Source organism: Neodiprion lecontei, chromosome 7, assembly GCF_021901455.1.
Source record: "Neodiprion lecontei isolate iyNeoLeco1 chromosome 7, iyNeoLeco1.1, whole genome shotgun sequence".
In the NCBI taxonomy this organism is placed as follows: domain Eukaryota; kingdom Metazoa; phylum Arthropoda; class Insecta; order Hymenoptera; family Diprionidae; genus Neodiprion; species Neodiprion lecontei.
The window spans coordinates 2,056,890-2,076,089 of NC_060266.1; the positions used below are offsets into that span (position 1 = coordinate 2,056,890).

General features: G+C 36.9%; 2 long non-coding RNA genes across 4 annotated transcripts in view; one reads left to right on the forward strand and one right to left on the reverse strand.

The window, feature by feature from the left end:
• The window catches only part of LOC124295317, a 126,400-nt gene that overhangs the window by 77,610 nt on the left and 29,590 nt on the right, over window positions 1-19,200 (forward strand). The window lies entirely within an intron of this gene.
• On the reverse strand, window positions 6,624-9,480 carry LOC124295323. The gene is made up of 3 exons (XR_006905233.1): window positions 9,418-9,480; window positions 7,566-7,917; window positions 6,624-7,111 (listed from the first exon to the last, which is right to left on the reverse strand). It is a non-coding gene; the product is annotated as an uncharacterized LOC124295323 (long non-coding RNA).

A 19,200-nucleotide genomic window follows, 5' to 3' on the forward strand; every position in this document is an offset into this window, starting at 1 on the left:
TACGCAGAGTTTAAAATAACTGCTGTTTTTTTTTTTTTTTTAACCTGAGTCTCCTTGTTTTTTATCGTATTCAATCGCAAGTGTCTTAAATTACTGATGCTGCTATTATTATCACCAATATTTCTATATATATGTATATGATTTTCTCTTTCTCATTCATTCTCTTTTCTTCGCACTTTGAATCTCAATTTTATTTCCGTTGGCATGAAAAGGGTGAAAGTGAAAGGAAGAACCGTTCATAGTTCCGAGCTAAGATATTTCTTACAACGTTTTATCAATCGCTGTTCCATCATTGTTTTCTTGCTTTCTCGAATTCGGTAGGAAATTTCTGCGAAAAAAAAAAAAAAATCGAATAAACAAAAAGTAAAACCAAAAAACATTGAAATAATCGATAATTTGAATTTAAGGAATCGAATATAATTCTGTGGACGATTGATCGATCAAGTCTTTAGATTATATTTACACATATAACTGTATACGCACAGGTGTGAAAAAAATTACAAAAATATGTATACAACAATTTAATCCCTCTCTTTATTTGTACATAATACAGCTTCGTTTCATTTTTCGTCTGGATCGTTGTTTAAAATCGTTCACGATATCTGATCGAGAGAGAGAGAGAGAGAGAGGGAGAGAATGAGAAAAAAAAGATAGAATAAAAGAGATAGGGGCTTTTTATATAAAGCTTTACGCGTCAATTGGCGCCGTGAGCCGCGGGCCGATATGTATTCCGTCGACCAATTCTATCGGGAATCTGAATTTCTCTCTCTCACTCTCTCTCTCTCTCTCCCTCTCTCTTTATAGGCACACTGCCGGCAGATCGGTGTTGTACGGTGGTAATATATGGGTGCAGGTATGTGCTCCCATACAGTGTATACCTATACATATATCATGTGCGCGTTGGCGCGCGAAGAGAGACGCTATACCCATTACTTATACATTTTCACATACGTATACGTATATGCGAAAATACGCTGGGGGATATCCCAAGAAATAAAAGAGCTATTGAAATGAGGAAGGAAGCGCATTGGCAACGGGAAATGGGACTTTCGTTTTATCGCGCACTTATTACCCGCAGGTGAACCCACCTCCGCCCTTTCTCCATCTCTCTCTCTCTTTTCTGCACACACAGAGGCACCAAAATTGCTCACGAACTCACATAGAACCTATTTATGTATAAATAATTTTTTTTTGTTTCTTATCTGTTTTCCAATTCATTTTTTTTTTTTTCCCCCACGAAACATTCAACGTTACACGTTCTGGTGAAATTATGTTTCTTAAAATTAATCCGACAGGCTAGTGTTTACACATAATGTAAGATGTTTTTGATTGTTTATTATTATTTTTTTTTTTAGTACAAGAATAATATACCGTAGAATAATATATACATTAGGGTGTGCCAGAATAGAATAAAAAACTTGTGCTTTTTCAAACGTGCATCAAAATTTCGGTAGAATATCTCTGTCAAGTAACTCTCGATATTGGTATTTAGAGGTGCCTATTTTATTTTTTCCATTATCCATTCAAGTGACACGTACAAAAATTGGAAAATTTTGAAATTTTTTTTTCTCATCAACGGCTTGATTTATAAACTATCTGACTAGAGATTCTTATAAGAAATTTGACGCTCTATAGAAGTGTACTGTGATAAAATTTTCCTAACTCCAACCGATTACGAGATATTCGCATATAAATATTGAGTCACAGGCGAATACCTTTTAATCAGTTAAGAAAATTTTATCTCAGTATTTATTTATAGAGCGTGAAATTTTCTATAAGAATCTGTATTCGGATAGTTTACAAGTCAAGCCGTTTACGGAGAAAATTTTTTTTTTTAAGCTTTCCGATTTTGTCTCACGTCTTATTTAAATGGACAATGAAATAAATAAAATAAGCAACTCTTAATATCAATATTCAGAACTCATATTTGGCTCGAAATATTCTATTTGAGATGCTCCACCGAAATTTTGATACGCATTTCGAAAAAAAAAATTTTTTTCAATCTCTCGGCAGACCCTAATATAAATATATGGTGGTTGTAAGAAACGCGGCGTTGAGAAAAAAGGTGAGAGTGAGGAAGACTTTGGTGTGCCTAGTATCGCCTTGTTTCCACTTTTGTTTTTCTGCATGTACGGTTTTTTCTTCTTTTTTTTTTTCTTTCTGCGTTGCTACCGTCGAACCGAGTTCTCAGCCATTTTCCCCGTGGCGCGTGTTATATGCACGCGTCATAAACTCCCGTACGTGGATAATCGCGTCCCTTAAAACGAAACGGTGCGTGCAGGTTAAAACCTCGTGCGTGTATGTATCTAGGTATGTAATACACAGGTTTACAAGTATATATTATATACATATATGTGTGTACACGCGAAATTCTAGAACGTGTAAGGTGGTATCTATGTTGCATTTAATTTGCACGGTTGTAGAACTGCGACACGCCGATTATCGCAACGAATCCGGCCAAGACTCACAAATAGCTGGGATCAAGATTTCAACATTCAAAATTTCTATCGTGAAGTAAAATAGAACGAAAAGAAATAGTTGATGGTAAAAAGAACATCACGGTAATAAAACTCTTTGAATTTGAGAAAAAATCTTGTTCAATGCCTAGTTCTAAGTGAAAATTGTCTCTCCATCAGCATAACGATAATGACGTTGTCGCAAAACGTGAATTTTATTCAGCAAAATTGAAAATTCCGACTTTGAATTCATGATAAAATTCTTACGACGTATGAAAATGACACATGTCTAGGAATAATTATTCTGACGAATGACGCATCAAGATTAAAGCAAAAACATGTATATACATCAGCCTGGACGATTAATCATCGGTTATAATTCTTGAATTCGATAAAATCGCATGGCTCGTTCGATAAGATGTTCCTGATTAGTAGGCAAAGCGTAGACGAAGCAGGTCCCGATACACGAGGGAAGAAACGGGGAGAAAAATACTCGAAGGGCGAGAAGCTGCACGAGGCGGGCGTTAGCCGAGAGTCGGGGTTAGAGGTCCGCGGACGTGTTTTTCGTGAATCGTTTAGGGGTATTCGGGGGTTTGCGGGGCGGCAGGCAGGCAGGCAGCGACGTCGGGTCTCTCATTGATTACGAGAGGAAGAGGGAAAATTTCGTTGCTTCGATGGAGGGGGTTCGGGTGGGTTAAAACTGTATAGAATGCACCCCGGTGGATCGACACGGGCGCATTCGCGAGACCCAGACACGTATAGATCGGCGTACATGTGCACGAGGGATGAAGTGTAGGCGTGGCGAAGCCCCTCGGTCACGGGGTGTTTTGCCATCCGCGGCGTAGTCTTATTCGTTGAAAACTCCGGCGCAAAACTCCGCCCCGGTTTCCCCCGGACGACCACTGGAAGGCCTTCCCGCGGCACGAGCAGCGCTCCGAGTCTCGTGCGGGACGCTTTTCAGCCGCTGCTTCGGCCCCTTGGAGCATGGCAACACGCTCGACGCGACGCCCCGCCGGCACTCTGCGTGACGTGTTGCATACACACGCGCGCAGCTCGCGACCCGAGATACGGAGAGACGTGCCAGCGGCTGGTTGCTGGAAGAACGTTCCCAGTCCGCCGTTCCGCCGTTTCCCGCCGTTTCCCACCGCTTCTCCCGCGCACTTCTCCTCCTCTCTTCTCGTTCAACGTCCGACGCCATCATCCACCCTGCGCACCCGTTGCTGCCGGGAAGTTGCCATATTTTTTTTTTTTTTTTTTATACAAAACCACCCCTCTTCCTCCCTTCTTCCGTCGGCTTGAACGTGGAGAGGGTGTTTTTGGTTTTGAGTATTTTTTTTTTTCTTCGCTCTGTTAGATTCGTCCTTTTTCTTTTTACCAGCCGATGCTGCCGCCCTCTGTTCAACTGAGCCGGGAACTTCATCCCGCTATCTTTCTTCACTACCTTTCTCTTTTCATCTCTCTCTATCTCTATCTCTATCTTTCTCGCGCTAGATTACCGCCTATAACATGCGCGCGTAGGTATGTATTATGTGTGCATAGGATGTATGTCCACGGAGTTATACGCAACCGCGAAACTGCACCCTGCGGATTTGACCGATTTGAAAATTATGTTGCCGGAACAACGCCGCGGGTTGCGCAGGTTTTTTCCCTAATTTCTTAATTCTTTCTTACCGTTCTCTCTGATGTAGGTACTATTTTTTATTTTCTTCTCTTTGTTTCGTCAAGTCTTTTTACTACTCTTTCTAAGCTCCTTGCAATTTTCTTCTGATGAGGTAAAGTTTGGTTCTGTCCGTTTTTTTTTTCTTGCATTCTCAACTTAAAAACGTCAAGAAAAACTTTCGATATAAATATCTAAAAACACTATAAGACGAAATGCAGGGTAACCCGTGAGAAAGGTTGTGATAAGTTTCACACTTCGCATGTATTTAAATTATGCTTTTGCTTTTCATATTTCTCATTCTTTTTGATCTGTTTCTACTGGTATTTTCATACAGAAAATAATTCATATTTGTTTGATTATTTAATTTTAAATCGTTGAGCAATTATTTGTAATCATATCGTAAATATAACAATGCTACATAATCAAGCTTATCAGGATTTCTTTTTTCTGAAGTAAGAATTCTAATTTTTTTCGTTTCCTGCTTTTCCTTTCACTACGCTTTTCCTTTTTTTTTTATTATTTTGCTTTGCTTCGTCGTTTTTTTGCTTGAACCACCCTTCCGAATTGGAAAAAAAAAAAAAAAAAAAACTGTTACCGTCCGTATATGCATGTAAACGATCTTTACGGTGAAGCGTGCAGCAGGAGCAGCAACAGCTGCAGCGTTTCTCGCAAATGAAGCGTTGAAAAATGATCGTAGGGAGAAAAAAAAAATAAAAATTGCCCAGATACTCGTTAACGCAGCGCGTGATGGTGATTTTTCTTTTCTTCTGGATGGCCAAAGATGAAACAACTCTATTTAAATACATACGTATATATAAGAAACGGGCGAAAACCTGCAGTGAAATTGAAAACAAAAAATTGTCAAGAACGCAAGGTCGAGAAAAAATTGTCGAAACAATTTGGCCGAGTGAGGGTAATAAGTCGGTTGTTGTGCGCGCGTCTGCTGCGCTGATACAAAAACGTGTCACCGTATCTACGTGTAGTTACGTGCACGTAGGATTTGCACGTAGTCGATGTACATACAACTTAAATATAATACACATATCCATGCGGATGTGTAAGCGTTAATTCGTATCGTTGGCGCAGAGGCGCCCGCCACACGTTTCCACCGGGTGGAAGGGCAAGGGGTGTAATTCTCGGTGGCGGCGCCATTTTGGCGAACTTTTTAAAACGGCCGCGGTGCTGTGCAGAAACGCCCGAATGCCTACCCTCCGATTTTACCCGGCTCCCGTATACCTACGGCCAAAAGAAGACGTTGATTGATGAGCGATGTGTGTACACGAATACCCGGTCTGTGTGCATACGCGTCTATCTCGAAAACCAACCCATTCACACCCCCGGAATTCACCGCAGGTATTCCAACCGCACGGTTCACTGGTTGTATTTCGCTGTGTAGGAATAGTCCTAGATGATGACCCGAAGTATTGACTGAACCGTTTATTTGTGCTTCTTTGTTTTTTGCTACGGTAGTTTTCATCGATGGGGGTTGAAAAGTTTTAATTCAAAAATAAAACAAAACCCAGGCATTGGTATTGTCGAAAATAACAAATAAGACCGCCAAAGATCTTTCATATTTTGGATCAATTCATCCTCAATCAGAATATCAGTTATTTCCTTTCATTTCTCTTTTCTTTTTTTATTTTGTCATTAACTCTCTTTTCACACGTAGTGTAAAAATTTTCATTCTATAGCCACGGACGAGTTTCAAAACCCTAGACTTTCAGTAATCTACTTCTTTTTTCGTCCATTGTACAAAACATCGAGAGTTTTCGAAAATTTTACGTCAACTGTTTTCGACTCGAACACCGGGCGTTGAAATTAAAAACAGAGTAAAAGAATCTTCGAAATATTCTTCACCGGCACATTGGTGTTAGAGAGAGGTTAAGGGGGTTTTTTGTGTCGTACGTATTAATGCCTGTAAGGGAGTGTTTTTTCTAACAAACCCCCGCCCCACTTCTTTCCCCGTTTTCGAATAACCGTAATTTTATACCTCAACCTCAATTTATATCATATCTATACACACAGCGCAAGACAGACGTGTAATTATAAGCGAATTTGATACTTCTCAGCACTCAGGCCTCGATGCTCCATAGATTACGTAAATAATACGTCGCGATACGTGCCCCTGGGCGGTAGGATGATGTACGTATCTAAACATCTGTTTTAGCCTTTTTCTTCCTTCCAATTTTCACTCCGACGATGCAGAAACTGATACCGGCCGTTGGAAAGCTCGCTGAACGAATAAAGAGAAAGGATCGGTAGAAATGAAATACCCAAGAAATTGGGGGAGGAATTAGAGAAAAAGAAATTTATTTACTGACTGAAATCTTAAATATCTGAAATTTGATTCCATTTATGGAATGATTAGATACAGGTGAAATTGCTTGCTGAAAAATTGATGCTAGAAACAAAAAAGGATGAAATTTCAAAATTGAAGAAGGATTTGAAAACAGCTCATTTTTTTTTCTAGTCTATTTCGTATTCGTGAAATATCTTATCACACGGACAATCTTGATATTTATTTTTTGATTCATTTCACAAACACTCAGAAAAGTTGACAACAATTCGTATTTGTAGGAAAATTTCAGCAAAATTTTTACACCCAAACCAAAGTTCTGGGATGTATTTGATCGCCTTCAAGTGAAATTCTTGTCTCTCGTTCACCATTAACTGACGTCACAAATTATCCCTGTTGCTAACGAAGACTCGAATTACGCGACTGTGACGGTGGACGTCCGGTGGTGCAGCAGACGGCATGTAATCATCCGTTTACATAATGTGTATTAATATATTTGTCCAATTAATACATACGCGCGTGATCCTTTTGACACGATGCACGCAGGTAGTTCTCTGCGAATCATGATCAATACCCAGCTAATAGGTGTCCAGTAAACCAAACGTACACACGCATGGGCATTTTCTGCATGCATCCAAAGTCCGTTCGAGGAGGAACACTTTGTATGCCGATCGCGGCTTCCGGCGAGCAAAAACATCCCTTAAACACGAACCGAGAGATAGTGCGAGCTCATTTATCCAGGCGGTACGTGACCAACCAACAAAAACTATATTCCAACGGTGGGGAAAAAATTTATACCCTCAAGAATTAGAAATTACTCGGATCCGCGCAGGTATCGTCCATTCCCGCATTGCGGCCTGACGGAGAATCAAGAGAGAGAATAGTTTTACTTTTCAGAAACGAAGAATTCTCATTTTCGTTCCACTTATATATTTTTTGGGGTTGGGTTTAACGTCCGAATTTGAAAAATTCCGAAGCGCCTAATTCCGAATTATTCGGTGACGGAAGTTGAAGTGAAGAAATCAAACTTTGGAGAAACGACAAAGTTTCGAATGGTCGGATAACCGACGGCTCAAAGTTCCGAAATGTAAAAATTTCAAAAATTCAAGTTACGGTACAGCAAAGTTCAGAAAAATAATTAAAATATACTCACACAGCGTAGTTTTCTCGACGAGCGGGTGTAAAAAAGCAGAAAACCAATTCAGTTTTCACCAAATTTTGAGACCAATTCGCACGGTCTTTGAAATAGGTATTCATGGTTATCGAGATACGGGGATTTGAAGTTTACCGCCAATCGGTAGCCCGTCACATGACTAAAAAAGGCGGTTTCTGTCCGGCGAGCTGCGAGACGATTGGTGAATCCGGGACACATACTCGGAAACTGTTATTCCAAAGAAATTTTCGCAAGCAAAAAATTTCCTCGTTTTTTTCCCAGGAATACGAATATCCCATTTTCTTACGATCGCTGTTCATTTTTGATCACCATTTTCAACGTCCCCGCGTTTCTAGAATATGTAAGAAAAATCTGAATTAAATTTTTATTCCTCCTACGTGTTACGATGTTAAGTAATCGAAAAATTGACAATGTATAAAATGTTCCACAATTTTTTTTTTTTTGATTATCGCAAAACCGTTTCCGATCGGTTCGACTTTCTCCGACTTCAAAATCTACAAGATTTCTACGTACTCGAGAATAAAATCGTTTGCCGATGTACCCCTATCGTCAATTTTCGAAGTAACCGACTCGCTCGTCCGAAATGGAACACCCCGTACGAATTACGGAGGCAGAACGTAGCTGTGAAAGAGAATTCTGCAGGGGTTGGCTTGCTCAGGCTGGGAGTTATAGTAGTCGCGAAAAAACACTTATTTTCATTCCCGGGTCCTGAGTCGGAAGAGTCCTGCGGGAGGACCTCGAGCCTCATTTGTTATCCTTAATGTCCTCCTCCCACCCCGAGATCTTACAGGGATATATTACCTTCCCACCTTCCCTCTACCTACGTTCGCTACGTAATTCCACCCTCCCCCGTATCATATATAGGCATGGGGTATATATATATATATATATATATACGTACCCCAGATATTATTATAATGCCAGAAATTCTATATCGAGTAATGGATATCCGGATGATTTATCTTGGCTGGTTCTCTTCTCCTCCTCCTAAACCGAGAGTTATTCTCACATTCTTCATGATTTAACCCAACATCTACGAATCTCCGTCTGGCTAATGACGGAGCTTCTAGCTTTTTAGATGCCCCGAAATATTCGGATTTATCTGAATTTAGTCAGTATGCGAGAAATATTGAAATAATTTTTTTTTTGCCACAAATTTTCTCCGATTAATAGAAAAATTTGGTAAACTTCTTTTAAAAATAGGTTGTACTTCAACTTCGAGAAATTTTTTTCTACTTTGCGATTTAGTACAGAATTTCTCTTTTTAGCTGTTCTGCTCATTACGTTACTTCTGATATTTAATCGATGAACTCAATTTATATTTTTCGAATATTACTCGTTTCTTTTCACTTGGGTAAAATGTCATCGTCGAAGATTGACGAAAATTTTTCCAGGAAATGCATATTAAAATGATCTGAATATTTTAGGTAAGGAATTTTTGATTGCATCTTTTTTGATCATTTCGAAAACGAAAGGCGTATTTTTTTTTTTCATTCATTAAAAAAATTTCACAGAATTCCTGTGTAATCAAGGGTTGATTCTCCGAATATTCAAGCTCGTATATTTTTACAATTTTGCGTAATAATACGACTTTTATATCCGGTAAATAAGAAAACCACTTTCAAGCTCTAATTTTTAAATTGTGAGAAAGTCGATTCATCGATTTGCCTGCACTCTGAGAATTCCCGCGACTCCTGAATCGCGTTCTCTCCATTTTCCTTTACCTTTCCGCATTTCAACCGCCCGCCTGCAGCAAGAGGGAAAACACAAGAGCGATAGAGGATGAGGATTGTCCGCATCCGCTGCAATAATAAACCAATCAAGAACTTACATTTTTTTCCAGGATCTCATTCGCTTTGCGGCAGCCGCGAAGGGATGAGGAGATTTTTTTGTTTCTTCGTTTCTTTTTTTTTTTTTTTTTTTTTTGCGGGGTTGAGAGGTCACGACGCAACCGACGGTTCCAGGCGACCGGTCGGCTGTTCGAGGATATGAATGTCCTGTCAGGAACAGCGGCTCCTTGCCAAGAACGAACTGCTTGCCATAATGTTCGAGCCCCTCTCCTTCCGCCCCCAGGTTTGAAGGAGGAGGCAGCCGCCGCCGCCGCCGCCGCTGGGGGTTGCAGATAGGTAGATGCCTATAAAACCGGATATTTACGAGGGCGAAGATTATATATCACCTCCCACTGGCTCCAATAACTATCCAAATCTAGATAAAAACAAATGTAAAACATTACAAAAAAGGTTATTATTGCATATTCGAAAATTTTGGACAATTTTAGGCAATTAGACATGTCCAGAGATCAGAAATTCGGTTTGGATTCAGACTTTTGTACCTTTCATTTTCTCGCTCTCCGACATTTTTTCACTCACAATTTGTCAAATTATTCCCAGCTTTTGAAGTGGATATTTTTTCGTCTCTTTTTTGCAGAAATCTTTAGCTTCTTATTTCTGTCTTTTGATTTTATCGATGGTGCTAAAATTAGGCTATGGATTTTTTTATTTTCAAATCGAATAAGACATTTATGGAGCTTTGATTTTCTCGTCCTCGGACATTTTTTCACTCATAATTTGTCAAATTATTGCCACCTCTTGAATTAGATTTCTTTCTTCTTTTTTTTCGCACAATCTTTGAGCTTGCAATTTCTGTTCTGTCATTTCATCGATGATGCTAAAGCTGTGGATTATTTTTTATTCAAATTGAAGATAACAAAGTAAAGTTCTGTAAGCATTTTTTCTCACGAGGCAAAATTTCTCATCGTTATTTTCTACTCGACGTTGGGATTTCAAGAAATTTTGTCTTCTAAAAGATTCCAATGATCGAAATAAAAATGAAAGCTGATGAAGTAGATCGATTTTTTCACACTTCAATTAGTCAAACAGCACAATTGCACATTTCGATTTTCGTTCAAACAAGACATCAAGCTTAACGTAAAAAACTGTTCAATCTGCTTGATTTTTATTCTTTCTACCAAATACTTCAAATGACTTAAAATTATAAAATATTGACGAAATGTTATTTCGGTTTTTACGATCTTTCGGTATATCGGTGTTTAATTTACACCTGCAACATGTGACACAGATTTTCAGAGAACAGCGAATTCGGTTCGAGGGTAGGTATAACAGACATGTATGTATACAGTGATAAAATCCCGGGTATGTACGAGTCCGAGCATACAGACAGACGCGTTCACATCCGCGGCCATCGATTTCAGGACGTTGACGAAATTCCAATCGATTTCGTTGCCCTGCTACCATACCTACACCCGGGTGCAAGGCTTTTACGGTCAATGCTACTGCTCCGGCTGCATTGAAGGTCAACAACCAATTATTACCCATACGGCTCGAATATCGAAATCGCAGCGTTGCGTTTCTTTTTATTCATTTTCACGTTCTTCCTTCTTATTCGCGAACGAGGGAGAAATTGGATCGACCGATTTTCCAACCGGTGACGAGAGTTTCAGTTTATTTGCAATTTACAATTTTTTCCTCTTCGTTCTTTGAAAATTTGACGAGGGAAATTAAAAAATGCTGTTGATGCCATATTTTTTTTTTTTTTTTGTTTTTTCTTTGCTTTAAACAAAAACGAATTATTTTTTCGAAAACATTGGCCTTGGCACACACACACACACACACACACACACACACATATTTTCTAAAGAAAGAATTTTGCTTTACGAGTAAATCGGCACTTACAGCCATTTGTTTATTACGCCTCATTATTTTATCATTCCATTAATTTTCACATTTTTCCTTCTTATTCGCGAACAAACGAATAATTGGAACGACCGATTTTCCAACTCGTTACAGAGTTTCATTTTATTTATTTACTTTTTCTTCTCATTTCTTTGAACATTTAACGAGGTGAATTAAAAAATGCTGTTAATGCCATTTTTTAAACAAACTAATACAAATTACTTCTCTCGAATCATTGGCCTTGGCACACGCACATACCTTCTAAAAATGGAATTTGGTTTTTCGAAAAAAATTGTACTCACAGCCTTTTTGTTTTAAATTCATAACATTGTCGTTTCATTCTTTGGTAAATTCGCGACATCCACAGGTTACTCCGTCCATTTTTTCACTGTCTTCTTCTTCTCTTCTAGCTTTTCCTCATTTTTTTCTCTGCGAACGAAAAATAAAATTTAACGATTTTCGTTGGCTATAATACGATGGGGGAAAAATTTGCCAGACCCAATAATGCGACCCAGCATTTATAAATTGTGCGAACGATTTCCTTCGTCTTTTCGAGTAAATAAAAATTCATTAGAAATTGAATGATTTTTTCCTCTTCATAATATTATACCTGACAAAATGTCTTTTCCGATTCAAAATATTCAATTTTGTGGTATCACAGAAAAACAAGTCAACGAATATCCAAGTACCAATTTTTTGCACTCGGGATGCGTTTTTCGTTGTTTTTTTTTCTCATTCTCTTTTACAGTGTACACAGTTTCTATAAAATTATTCTTGCAAGTGCTCCGTCCTTTCTTCTTTTCATTATTACAATTATGATTTAAATCGCTCTCTTGTTCTTCCCTTTTCTTCAATTAATATCGTGAACGGCGATATGAAATTCCACAAAAAAAAAAAAAAAAAAAAACATAATAAAAGCAGGACTTACGTAATGAATCAGAGTGCCGACACCATCACTGTTAAAAATTCCGACTTGCACCGTGTGATGATTATTTCTGTGCTGATTAATTGGAAGTGAAAAGAAGCCCGAAACGTATTAAAAATAATAAAAATCAACACCAAACGCACCAGCTTATGTCTGTACGCGTGTTAGTTTGTCTCTGTATCACGTATAATATAAATATATTTAATTTACGGAGATTCAATTTAAGAAGAAGAGAATGAAAAATGGAAATATAATTGGTAAAACAAGAGAAAAAAAAATTAAAAAAATTCGGTGAAACAAACAATCCGAAAATACAAAAACAAACATAAAATACCCAACTTATACATCGTGGGGAGACACGCGAGCTGCAGGGGGTTTAAGCATAGTGCCGATGGCGTAGCAACCAACGGAACGTGGCGAACCTTGCGTGTGCGTGTATGCGTATACACACATACACATATATATATATATTTGAATATATATATACACATTATATACACACGTGTGTTTGAAACACACACGCACAAGTGGAGGATTGTAAAATGAAATGTTGTAAACTTTTTAGCATAAAAAGTTCCTCTTTTCATGTAAATTTTCCACAACGTAGAGGTTGGCATTATGGGTAACGGTAGGTTTATGCGGAAGGTTTTGAAGGTGGATGGATGGTGGATGGCGGATGGTGGAAGGCACCGCGTAATGGAAGGAGGCCTAATTTTTCCGCGAGGGCGTTTCCCCGACGCCATTTTGTGCGTGTGTTCTCCGAAAGAGGGTTTCGCGTACTTTTCGTGTCTATATGCCGATGATGCTGCGAAGTATCCTCTTTTCAATTTTTTCGTATAAATTATTGACCGAAAAGTTGTTCAATTTTTATTAACAGACGAGACGGGTTTTTTTTTTTTTTTTTTAACGCACTCCACGCGTAAGAAGATTTTTTCATCGATTCGGACACGGAAGTAGAGAATTTTTCAAAGAGGAAAATTTTGTCTTCTTTGTTAAGAGATTCATTTTCTTTTTTTTTTATTTTTTCAATGACGATATAGGTACTCAAAAAAATTTTCGTCCCTTTTTACCGCAATGTGTAATCGACGATTGTCAGAAACTACTGGAAAACTAAATACACTTTATTGTATTCGTACAACTATCTGCATTTAATACCTCGCTTCGTTTGCAAAATCGAGTGGAAAAAATGGATAAACAGAACGCGGAGAACGAACGAGAGAGGGAAGGATGCACTGATGGAAATATCAATATCCGAAAAATTCGATAAATCCGTGTGTCTTCATATCGAATACATTCGTGTGTAATACACACACGCATATATTTATATATATATGTATAGATATGTATATGTATAAGGTTGGGTTAACGGAACGCAACAACTACACCTAACAGAATACGGGTTGAACAATAAATTCGAATCCTGTTTGTGGGTGTACGGATATTTTTATTTTCTATTTCGCGTATGTTTACGTATGGATTCCCTCTTGTTTTTAATTTTTTTTTTTTTTTATTTTTTTATTTTCATTCACTCTCGTTCTAGTTTTTTACATTTTCCTCTTTTTTTCCACGATTCTTATTCCACCGTTGAAATACCGCTTGCACGTCTGATCGATAAAAATTGAGCGTATTTTTGTTATTTTATTGGAGAACAAGATGTTTGAATAAGTGCAGATGAAAAAAAAAAAAAAAACTACACACTCATCGCGTCGAAACTGAACCGAATTATACGAACGGTTTTATTTACATTTCGAAATTAATTTCGTGGTGAAAATTTTGTGAATTAAAATAAAGTGCATTGCGAGAAATATTCATGAATGTGAAGCGATGAATTTGGACCAGAATTATAATCGATAAATGAAGAAAAATTCGGTTTTTTTAACCGTGAAATAATTTTCGAACGCTGAGCTTCGCCCCGTCGCTTCGCGTCGACATGTAAAATCGGGCTGAAAAAATAATAAGGAAACGAAATTGAAGCAATTAAAATTACAGAATGATTCAATAATTTTGATTTTTATAAGATGGGAAAAAAATTTCTCACAATTTTTTACTGATTTCTTTGAGTTTTTCTCGTTCGCAATTCGACGTCGAGTCTCGCGTATAACGTCGGGAGTTCAACGCTCGTCGGCCGTCGGAACGAGGCCGTTGACGAAGAGGCGAAAAACTCGGTTGTATTTGATTCGGGATCGTCGATACCGCTTCGGAAATGTTTGAATTTTTATTAAACATCGACGAAGACACGGGGACCAATGTTCTTTGATGTTTAACGGGCGGTTTTTCATAATATTAGCACTGATTTGCGAATATATTTATAACGCCGTAGAAATTTCCTTGAAATTTGGTGAAAAAAAATTTGAAACAACCTGTTTTGTCATCTCTTGAGTTACTTTTGTCTCCTAGACAATTTCGGTAATGTTTTTTTTTTTCTTCTTTTTACTAGTTTCAGCATTTATGCGAGCAAATTTTGTTACCTCTCCGTTAGAGTTTTTCTAATTTTTTCCTTTCTCTCTATACAATCTCTGATTTCCTTTTCCTCGTCGTTTTTGTCTTCGGGAAATTAAAAATGCTGTACAAACAATCGTAGAACAACGAACGACGAACGAAGGGTTCCTTTTTTCGGGGTTGAATCGCTCTTTGCACGCGCGTTGAAGAAATATTTGCGCGTAACGGGGTGAAAGAGGTTTTTTTTTTTTTTTTTGGGTTCCCTTCTTTTCGTATTTTTCTCCTCTTTCTCCGTATATTTTTTTTTTTTTTTTTACTCTTCTGTTGTCGCATGGGGGTGGATTGAAAAAATAACAATTTGTGTATCCGCGGCTCTTGCATCACCGTCCGAATTTGTGCTCCACGTTCTTCTAGCTCAACGCAAATGATTAGGAAAAAACCGTGCAAATGATCTGTGTCACGCTTTTTTTCTCCTAGTTTCAAAGAAAGGAGCTGCGAAACTCAAGAGTGATCAAATTGCGATAAAATTGACGGGAGACAGAGTTTAAAAAGCGGGAGAAATAATTCATCAATCTATTTCGATAAAATAATTAAAAGGTAAAAATAAATCCTTGAGGTTCTCACACATCGACGTGTTTTGTATTTTTCAATATAAAATATCGACGCAAGTTTACAGATTTTAAAGAAAATTTTTAACTCTTCGATTTTCTTCTATATTGCAATACATTCTAATGAATATTCATGTTGTAACATTTATATTTTTTATTTGTATGTGTTATTTAGGTTACACGAAGTGTTTTAGCTGTTAATTTAAACATAACATAGGTTCATGAATTTTTCTTGACAAAGTTTCTGAAAACTTGTTTAAAAAAATTGTTTCAAATTCAAGTTGATAAAAGAAATTTTCATACGTATTTCTACGAAAGGAATGTTTACTTCGAAATTTTTTTTTCACGCTGTTTTATCGGGGATGATATTTCTATTTTTTTTCGAAGTCAATCTGAAATATCGTTGAGATCAAATTAAAATAGTTATACAACCTTGCGATCTTCGTACGAAAAATTTCACCACAAGAGAAACTCAAGTTCTTTCTTTGTGTTTTCGTTGAGCGTGTAATTTTAAACAATCTGTATTTTGTTTGTTTAATTTTCATTATTTCTCATTTCAATCTGCGTCTCTGTACGCGCGAACAAAATTGGCAATTACCTAGCGAAATACGGCGAAGATATTGGCCTCGATGAATGAAACAATTACCCAATGCTGTGTTTAAAATGTTTATTACAGTTCGACGTCTCGAAAATTCAACGATAAATTATTATTTAGGATGTAGAATTATTTTTCGTTCAGATTTTTTTTATTTTCCGCGAATCGCGCCACGATTTTCACGATTTGTTATTATTTTTTTAAGATTATATAATATTCACGGCACTGTACACAGTTTCACAATTTTTGGAAAGCACTTTTCCTTCTTTTCACTTTGTCTTTTCTTCATAATCTCACAAACGGACGAGAAAAATCGGCACAGAATTTTCTCCAGTTCTGCGGATGGAACATGGATATTGTTTATTTTTCCGCCATACGAAAGTTCTAGTCAAAAAAAAAAAAAAATAAATCAAATAAAAAATACATCCACTAGGGAAAAATTGCACGTACACAAAGTAAAGGGATGAATTCAAAAAAATGAAGAAATGAAAAATGAACCAGCTATAACGTATTTAACTTTATATGTACGTAGATGACACAGGTTAAGAAAAAAAATATATTTCTTTTTTTTTGAGTTTATATTTAAATAAATAAAATTTTTGTCAGAGAAAAATTTCCATGCGTTACTCATCAAGTTTGCTTTTGTCTTTTTTTATGTTTAAAAAAAATACCGGTCAACACGAATTTTGAATCAGGCTTTTAGATGTGAAATTTTGATTTTTTCTACGTAAAAAATAAAATGAAAAATAGTTTTCTCAGACGAAGTTTGCTGCCGTAGAAATTAGAACGATATCTAGGATTTAAAAAAAAAAATTACCCATTTTCTCAGACATTTATTGTAAATAACAATTAAACAAATCTCAGTTTCGCATTTAAATTATTGAATAAAATTGATGCAAATGGGAAAGTGAAGTTTGTTTAATTGTTATTTACAATAAATATCTGCAGCAATGGTTAATTTTTTTTTAATCCGAAATATCGTTCTAAAACTATTTTTATATATATTTTTTTTCAGTAGTTACGCGAATGAAATGAAAATTTTACATCCAGAAACGAGACGGAAAATTCATTTTGACCGGTCTAATTACATAACGAATACAACACGGTACACACGATTGTTATTATTGTTTATCTTACGTGCGGTTTGGCTCAAAGTGAATTCGAATGAAAAAACCCCGTGCGGAATACAACGAAGACGCGAACGAGGAAAGTTATAAAATTGAAAAAAATAAATAAAGCGTAACGATATTTTATAAAAACAATGCGCGGTGCGTCGTAATCCTTGCGAGGAGTTTAGGGGGTTCTCTGTTTGGGAAAAGGGAGATTGCGGCGGTATTGCAGGTGCGTTTTTGGCCTTCCTGGTTCCGCGTTAATCCCGATCGGGATTCAGGATCCGAACGAGCTAGGCGGAGCTCGAAGGTGCCGGCTGGATGCAGGCATCAGAGCATCAGCCTCAAACTCCGCACACGGGCAGCGGCATGAACAGCTTTGTGAATACGCAAATATTCCTTTTGTTTACCGAATCGCTTTGCGAGAATTTTCGACGACCGTTGCCAAATGCTAAATCATTTTGTACTTTCCTGATGCAGCGGCAAAACCGTCAAGCCGAAGACTCCGAGCGAGAAGAGAGAGAGAGAAAAAAATAATAGATTTTACCCAAATCGGTGTCGTGGTTTTATTTATTTATTTATTTATTTTTTTTCCTCCTTAAATATATTCTTTTGTATAAAAATTATGGCACGGAATCTCTTGTACACTGTATTGGAAATTTTATTCGTACACGAAACAGCGAACATTTAATGTTATTGATACAATAAATTTACTACACAAGTTAGTAAATTCGAATTAATTTTTGGGTCTTCTTTCTTGTAAATTTTAGTAATTCCAAAAATTTTCATTGCAAATATAGGACAAGTAGATTGTAACTTACGTCGGTGTACCGAATTCGTAAATTTTCAACCTGATTTTTGTAAACTGACAGTAAATGTTTAGTAAACTTGTAATCATTTTTACACAGTGTGGTTTTGATTTCACTGTTTCTAGAGTAAATTCAGCATTTTAATCAAGTTAATTTTACTAAAAAAAAACTTGAAGTGTCCCTTTTTTCCTCCAGTTTTTGGTAAAATCTGTTCTTTTATTCTCTCCGTGAGTGTTGAATATTTTGTCAATTTTCTAATTTCGAATCTCTAGTTTCGATTTTCCAAGAAACAAATTTTTTTTCGTTCATGCACAATCTTTATGCAGATACTTTTTACTACAGCGATCACATTGTTTTCCTTGGTGAAAATATCTACGACTACGAATTTTTCGCAGCAACTGGAACATTTCGTACTCAAAATTTCAAATATGCATAGTTCTTCATAAAGAATTGGTAATTTTTCGTTCGAAATTGTATCTTTTTTTATATGTATATATATATATATATATTTTTTTTTTCACTGAAAAGATACAAGTTCTCTCACGAAAATCTACAAATCTTTATCAGAAACTATGAATATTTACAATTTTGTACGGAATGTTCCCAATTTCTTAAAAAATTCGTATAATTTTAACGAAAAAAAATATTCTGTATTAGTTCTCAAATGAATTATCCCCTAATTATTGAATACCAATTATTTTTTGTTTCAATTATTTCAACTGCTTACGATCGGTTAACGAAGAAACGGGAAAAAATGATAAAACTTTTGGCTTCATTTGCAAAATCATTGTTGCCGTTGAGGATCCTTCTCCCATTTTGTGAGTAAAAGCAAGTTTGTGCAATTTGTCGAAATAGCACGGAGTTGAGGATTTTGGCGCAAAAGAAACTGTGAAATAACAACGAACAACATGCATTTGAGCTTCGTATCGGTTGAAGTTAGTGAATTTGAAATTTTTTCAAGCATTCAGAGGATGTTGTTTGATCAAATTCAGGACGATTAACTTCAGCTGCACCGTTTGAACCTTTGTTTCGTGAAAATTTCTGTGTCAAAATACTCGTTCTCATTGAGATATGTACTCTGTGTGTGTGAACGACGATACGCGTTGTGTTGTATCCTTAAACAGAGGCGAAATTTTGCACGCACATTTGGCGGAGCCGAAAGACGACTGCGCCATTGTCTGATCAGCGGGTGGAGCCATATTTTTGAAATATTGTCAGGGCATAACGCTGACCGGTAACAATGAGATATTATATCGCCGAGCTTGGTCGCTTTCTGCATGTTGCAATTTTTTATACTTTTTTTTAAATATTTTTCCCTCCAGAATTTCTGCGAGCTTCAAAATTTAGGAGCTCATTTCGATTCGATGAATTAATTGTTGCACTTGTGCAACGAAATCTGTACAAAAGTTACCAGAAGTCAAAGAAATTACGAAAGGC